Here is a 7,545-nt window from a genome sequence, read left to right as displayed (position 1 = left end):
GGAGGTCTGCTCTATGGCTTGGAAGCCGGCAACACATGCTGAGGGAAAAGACACTTCATATAGAGAATGGAACACCAAGTTAAGGGTGTTTGGAGGACTCACTCAGGATGCGAGATGCGTGCTGAAAGTAGACTATAGACCGAACATGATGGCCACTCAAGACCTCAATTGCAAACCACAACACCCTAAAGGAAAGAGAGAGCAAAAGGAAAATCCCTGCTACAGAAGAGAGGCAGGGTGGGGGGATGGGGTGTGGTGGTTGGAAAGTTACTGGGATATTTGGTGGTGGTGAATGGACACTGGTGGAGGGATGCGTACTCAATCATTGTATAATTGAAACTCAAGTACCAAAGTTTGTAAGTCTACAACTGTACCTCATAGGGTTTAACTAATAAAAATTAAATTTAAAAAAAAAGAACAGCCTTTTTTCCTCTTCTCCCCCCAAGCTGTGCTGATTTTTCCCAAACCTAGGTCAGTTCATTCGCCCGTACTCGAACCCGGGGCTTGGATTTCTCCCTGCAAGCCCCCCGCGCGTCCTCTCTGATGCTGGGAGAAAAGCAGCCCTGACCGTCTGCCTTTCCCTCTTCATCCCCCAAGCTGTGCTGATCTTCTCCCAAACCCAGGTCAGTTCATCTGCCCGTACTCGAATCCAGGACTTGGATTCCTGCAAGACCCACAAGAGCTCATGCGAACGCAGGTAGTTTATCCATACCAAGGAACCTAGTCCCCAAATCTACACACCAACATGAAGAAACAACGCAAATCCCCACCACATGGGGAGGACAACAAAAAGAATCCAGAAGCCTCTGTCAATGCTGCTCACCTAAGAGAACTTTATGACAAAGAATTCAGATAAGTAGTCATAAAGATGTTCAATCAACTCAATGAAACAGAGAGACAGATATCCAGTAACATGACAGAAAAAATAGAGAAATTACGGGAAGAAATGAGAGCAGAGATGTCACGAATAAAAGATTCCGTGATGAAATGAAAAACTCAGTCTGTGCCCTCAAAAATAGAATGTCCACAGCTGAAGAGAGAATCCGTGAGCTGGAAGATCAGCTGCACCAAGCCAACAAGCAACAAAAAACAGTGGCAAGGGACCTCAAAATAGCCCTACAGAGAATCAGAGTACTAGGAGTCCAAGAGGAACAACATTAGAATCATTGGACTACCAAAAGCTCAGGGAAACGATCCCAATGAAAAAAACACGGTTAAACAAATTGTTGCTGAAAAATTCCCAGAGCTCAACAATGCAGCCATTCAGGTTCAAGGAGCCCGAAGGGTGCCAGCTGAAAGAGACCCTAACAAAAACACTCCAACACATATCATAGCTAGAATGATCGACACTGCCGATAGAGATACAATATTGCAAGCAGCAAGGTCAAAGAAGGAAATCACATACAAAGGAGCACCCCTTCGATTCACAGCAGACCTATCAGAGGAAACCCTCCAAGCCCGAAGGCAATGGCGGGATGTAGTGAAAAACTCGCTGAAATGAATGCTTCACCAAGAATACTCCATCTAGCTAAACTCTCACTCAAACTCGAAGGAACGGTACACTATTTCCTAGATAAACAGCAGCTCAGGAACTTCATAGACTCAAAAGAAAACCTAAAATAAGGTCTAAAGGGGCTACTATAAGACAAGACAAACGCTACAGGCACAACAGACCCTTACAGAAAGATGACACAGAACCCCATAACAATAATCTCTCTCAAGGTCAACTGTCTAAATTCACCAATTAAGAGACACAGAGTGGCAAAATGGAATTCAGAGACAGAACCCAACATTCTGCTGCCTACAAGAAACTCATCTCAACAGTCAGAACAAACACAGACTCAAAGTCAAAGGATGGAAAACAATCCTGCAAGCAAACAGCTCCTGCAAAAAAGCTGGGGTGGTCGTACTAGTATCCGACAATATTAACTTTAGATTTAAAAAGATTAGAAGGGACAGCAAAGGCTATTTTCTCTTCATCAAGGGATACATACAACAGAAGAAATCACATTCTTAAGTGTATATGCACCTAATGAGGGAACAGCTAAATATTTAAAACAACTGCTAACAGACCTTAAGGAGGACATTGCTAGCAACACAATAGTAGCTGGAGACTTCAACATCACCTTATCACCTCTGGATAGATCAGCAAGAACAAACCTCAGCAAAGAAACATTGGCTTTGAAAGAAGAAATAGAAGAGAAAGGGCTTATAGACCTATACAGGGCTTTACACCCCAAAAAGAAATAATACATATACTTCTTCAGTGCACACGAAATATTTTCCAAAATAGACCATGTGCTAGGCCTCAAAACATACCTCAATAGAATCAGGAAGATAGAAATAGTATCAACAATCTTTTCAGACCATGTTGCACTGAGAATAGAAGTGAATCACACACAGACACGGAGAACCAAATCAAACACCTGGAAATTAAACAACTCAATGCTGAACAATGAGTGGATCAGGAAGGAAGTCAAGGACGAAATCAAAAGATACTTGGAAACAAATGAGAATGAAGACATAAACTACCAGAACTTACGGGATGCAGCTAAAGCCATATTAAGGGGAAAATTTATAGCTCCACAAGAATATCTCAGGAACGAAGAAAGGATGCACATAAATAACTTGACTTCACAACTCAAGATATTAGAAAAGGATCAACATAAGCAGCCCAAATCGGGCAGAAGGAAAGAGATCATATAATTTAGAGCAGAGGGGGTATGGTGCCGCCAGCAGGTCAATCTGTACCTGTGGGGCGAATGCATCAGCAGCCTGAAGGAACCATCAGGCCTTCAGATACCCCAAAATTGCTGCTGTGCCTTTGGCCAGACCCCAAAAACTTGGGGCAAAGTTTACCAAGAAAGTAAATGTCCAAAAGTTAGGTATGCAGGAGACAAATACACAAACCACCTCAGGCTCATCTATGTAATTGGAGGCATGGCCTCTCTGGTTCCTGATTGAACTGCTTAATGGCCATTATTCCAGAAACTCAGAAATGAATCTCGGAACCCAAAGGCTTTTGGCAGAAATACATCCTGTTCCTGCAGTAGGTTACTGGCACTGGGCCACTCCAGGTGGAAATATGTTTCTTGCCTTGGCCTGTTCCTCCTGGCGGCAGTGACCACCATCCTCCACAGGCCACTGGGCAGTCAGGTTTGGGCCTGCAGTGACGAAACACACAGGGCCTCACCAGATGGAGGTGGAACCGGCCCTTTCCTCCCCATCTCAACGAGACCCTGAGTTGCCACCTACAAATAGCCTCTTTGGCTCCTGATCAAGCTGCTTAATGGCCATGATCCCAGAGACTCAGAAACTAATCTAGAAACCCAGTGGCTTTTGACAGAAATGCGTCTGGACTGTATACAAGGAGGCCACCACCTCAGAGCTTGTAGGAAAGCCAGGTTGGAGCTGGCGGTGATGGGGCAACTGCAGTCTCATGGGAAGAGGGGCGGTACCAGCTCGTCCTTCACGCCCTACCGAGGTCACAAGTTGCCCCCCACAAGCAGCTCTCTGGCCATGGCTCCAGAGGCAAAATGACTTAATCCAGAGCTCGGAAGCTTGCGGTAGAAAAGTGAATAGACCATGTGTTAAACTATGGTTCCATGCCTACCCGGAGAAGAAAAGGGTTTGCTCTCTCTTCTTCCCTGCCCCCCCCCGCCCCCCAGCAGCAAGGTGGCTGCCACCTCAGAGCTTATAGGAAAGCCAGGTATGAGATGGTGGTGATCAGGCAACTGCAGTCTCATGGGAAGGGGGGCGGTACCTGCTCGCCCTTCACACCCTACTGAGGTCACGAGTTGCCACCCACGAGCGGCTCTCTGGCAAGTCATAACACCAGACTCTCAGAAACCAATCTCGTAATTATCTGGCTCTTTGTAGAAATACAAAATTGCGGCCGTGTGACATTATATGATTCTCATAACCAGCTATAGAAAACAAGTATTTCACCTTGCCATTTCAGCAAGTCTGATTGTGGGGGGGGGGGGATTCTAAACAATAATGGTGCACTTTTTGTCAAAATAATAAATGTAATCAATGTAGAGAAGTGTTAAGTAGAAATCATTTTCCTCACAGGCATTGGGAGGGGTGGGAGGGGGGTATATTGGGGTTCTTGGTGGTGAAAAATGAGTACTAGTGAAGGGAAAGCTGTGTGATCATTTTATGACCAAGACGAACCTGAAAGTTTAGTAACTTTTCCCACAGTTTTTCAATAAATAAATATAAGAAGAAAAAAACTTAGAGCAGAAATCAACGACATGGAAACCAAAGAAACAATCTCAAAGATCAATTAAACCAAGAGCTGGTTCTTCGAGAAAATAAATGAGATAAATAAACCACTAGTAACATCACAAAGAAACACAGAGAGAGAACCCAAATAACTTGAATCAGAAATAAGAATGGGGATATCACAACAGAAAGTTAAGAAATTCAAAAGATCATCAGAGACTACTTTGAAAGACTGTGTGCTATGAAACAAGAGAACCTAGAAGAAATGGATAAATTCATGGATTCCTATCATCTCCCAAAGTTGAATCAAGAAGATCTACAGTACCTGAATAGACCTATTCACATCAAGGAAATTGAAACTATAATCAAAAGTCTTCCCAAAAACAAAAGCCCAGGTCCAGATGGATTTACTAGCAAATTTTTTCAAACATTTAAAGAGGGCCTATTGCCAGTCCTTCTCAAGCGTTTCCAGGAAATTGAAAAAACAGAAACTCTCCCAAACAGTTTCTATGACGCCCATATCTCTGTAATACCAAAAGGAAACAAAGACACCACAAGAAAGAAAACTACAGGTGGATATCCCTGATGAACACAGATGCGAGGATTCTCAACAAAATACTCATTCATTCATTCATTTATTCATCATCCTGTTGTTCGTCGATTGCCTCGAGCAGGCCCCAGTAATGTCTCTTTCATCCTAGCCCTGAGATTATATTCAAGGCTCTTTAGGAGAATGAGACCCATCATTGTTACGGTATTTGGCATATTTGGTACGCCACGGGGAGTTTGCCAACAAAATACTAGCAAATAGAATTCAACTACTCATCAAAAAGATCATACACCATGACCAACTGGTATTCATCCTGGGGATGCAAGGATGGTTTAACATTCGGAAATCAATCAACATAATCCATCATATCAACAAAAGAAAACATAAAAATCATATGACCATATCAATAGATGCAGAGAAAGCATTTGACAAGATCCAGAACCCGATTATGATGAAAACCCTTGCCAAAATGGAGATAGAGGGGGACTTTCCTCAATATAGTTAAAGCCATCTACCACAAGCCTATAGCAAGCATCATCTTCAATGGGGAAGAACTGAGAGCCTTTCCCCTAATATCAGGAACAAGACAAGGATGCCCACTCTCTCCACTATTGTTCAATATAGTACTGGAAGTACTTGCAATAGCGATTAGGCAAGAGAAGGATATTAAGGGCATCCAGGTAGAAAAGGAAGACATCAAGCACTCGCTATTCGCAGATGATATGATTCTATACTTAGAGAACCCTAAAACCCCTACCAAGAAACTCCTAGAAACAATAGACTTGTATAGTAAAGTTGCAGGCTATAAAATCAATACCCAAAAGTCCGTGGCTTTCCTATACACAAATAGTGAAAGAGAAGAAATTGAAATGAAGAAGACAATCCCGTTCACAATTTTTCATTTTTTCATTTCATCATCCTGTCAATCGTCGATTGCCTCAAGCAGGCCCCAGTAACGTCTCTTTCGTCCTAGCCCTGAGATTATATTCACGGCTCTTTAGGAGAATGAGACCCGTTCACAATTGTGCCCCAGAAAATCAAATACCTAGGAATCAGTTTAACTAAGGAAGTAAAGGACCTGTACAAAGAAAACTACAAAACGCTACTTCAGGAAATGAAAGAGGACATGAGAAAATGGAAAAATATCCCCTGTTCATGGATAGGGAGGAATAATATTATGAAAATGGCAATACTTACCAAAGCACTGTACAAATTCAATGTGATCCCTATTAGGATACCCATGACATTCTTCAAAGAAATGGAGCAAACACTCCTGAAATTTATATTGAATAATAAGTCCCCACAAATAGCTAAAGCGATTCTTGGCAAAAAGAAAATGGGAGGAATCAACCTCCCTAACTTCAAACTCAAAGAAAGCAGTAATAATTAAAACAGCATGGTAATGGAACAAAGGCAGAGCTGTAGTCCAGTGGAACAGGATTTAATACACTGACATCTCCCCACAGGCATATGATCATCAAATCTACAATAAGGGGGCAAGAAAAGTGAAGTGGAGCAGGGAAAGCCTCTTTAAGAAATTGTGCTGGCAAAACTGGACGGCTACATGCAAATAAGTAGGCTCAGATCTCTGCCTAACGCCATGTACGAAAGTAATATCAAAATAGATTAAAGACCTCAACATCAGACTGGAATCCATAAAGTTTTTTGAAGACAAAGTTGGCAAAACCCTCCATGACATTGAAGCTAATGGTATCTTCAAAGATGTCACGCCACTGGCCAAGCAAGTGAAAACAGAGATAGACAAATGGGACTATCTTAAACTAAGAAGTTTTTGTGCCTCCAAAAAACAGTGACCAAAATACAAAGACGGTCTACAGAATGGAAAAGGATATTCGCCGAATACACATCCGACAAGGGGTTGATATCTAGTATATACAAGGTACCGGTTGAACTTCACAAGAAGAAAACATCCAACCCCATAGAAAAATGGGGCGACGAAATGAACAGAAACTTTCTCAAAGAAGAAATCCGAATGGCTAAAAGGCACATGAGAAAATGCTCTACATCATTAATCATCAGGGAGATGCAGATCAAAACCACAATGAGATATTATTTCACACCACAGAGACTGGCCCACATCCAAAGGAACAAAAGCAACTGGTGCTGGTACGGATGTGGAGAGAAAGGGACCCTTCTTCACTGCTGGTGGGAATGCCGACTGGTTCAGCCCTTTTGGAAAACAGTATGGACGATCCTCAAAAAATTAGAAATTGAGCTCCCATTTGACCCAGCAATATCATTCCTGTGATTATATCCCAGAGAGGCAAAAAAGTATAGTCGAAGTGACATCTGCACTCATTTGTTCATTGCAGCACTCTTTATAATAGCCAGAATCTGGAAAAAACCTGAATGCCAGAGAATAGATGACTGGTTAAAGAAACTTTGGTACATTTACACAATTGAGTACTATGTAGCTCTGAGAAAGACAAAGTCATGAAATTTACATACAAGTGGTACTACATGGAAAGTATCATGTTAAGCGAAATAAGTCAGAAAGAGACGGATAGACATAGAAATATTGCATTCATCTGGGGAACATAAAGCAACAAAATAGTAGACTAACACCCAAGAGTGGCTGAGCTTAGTACCAGGAGGTTTGCTCCATGGCTTGGAGGCCAGCCACACATGCTAGAGGTAAAGGGAGCTCAAATGGAGAAGGGAGCACCAAATAAAGGGTGTTGGCAGGACCCTCCCAGGATGGGAGAAGCATGCTGAAAGTAGACTATAGACCAAACATGATTGCCACC

Source organism: Sorex fumeus, unplaced genomic scaffold, assembly GCF_029834395.1.
Source record: "Sorex fumeus unplaced genomic scaffold, SorFum_2.1 ptg000042l, whole genome shotgun sequence".
NCBI classification, from domain to species: domain Eukaryota; kingdom Metazoa; phylum Chordata; class Mammalia; order Eulipotyphla; family Soricidae; genus Sorex; species Sorex fumeus.
The sequence above is the reverse complement of the archived record's forward strand: the minus strand, read 5'-3'. Positions refer to the sequence as shown.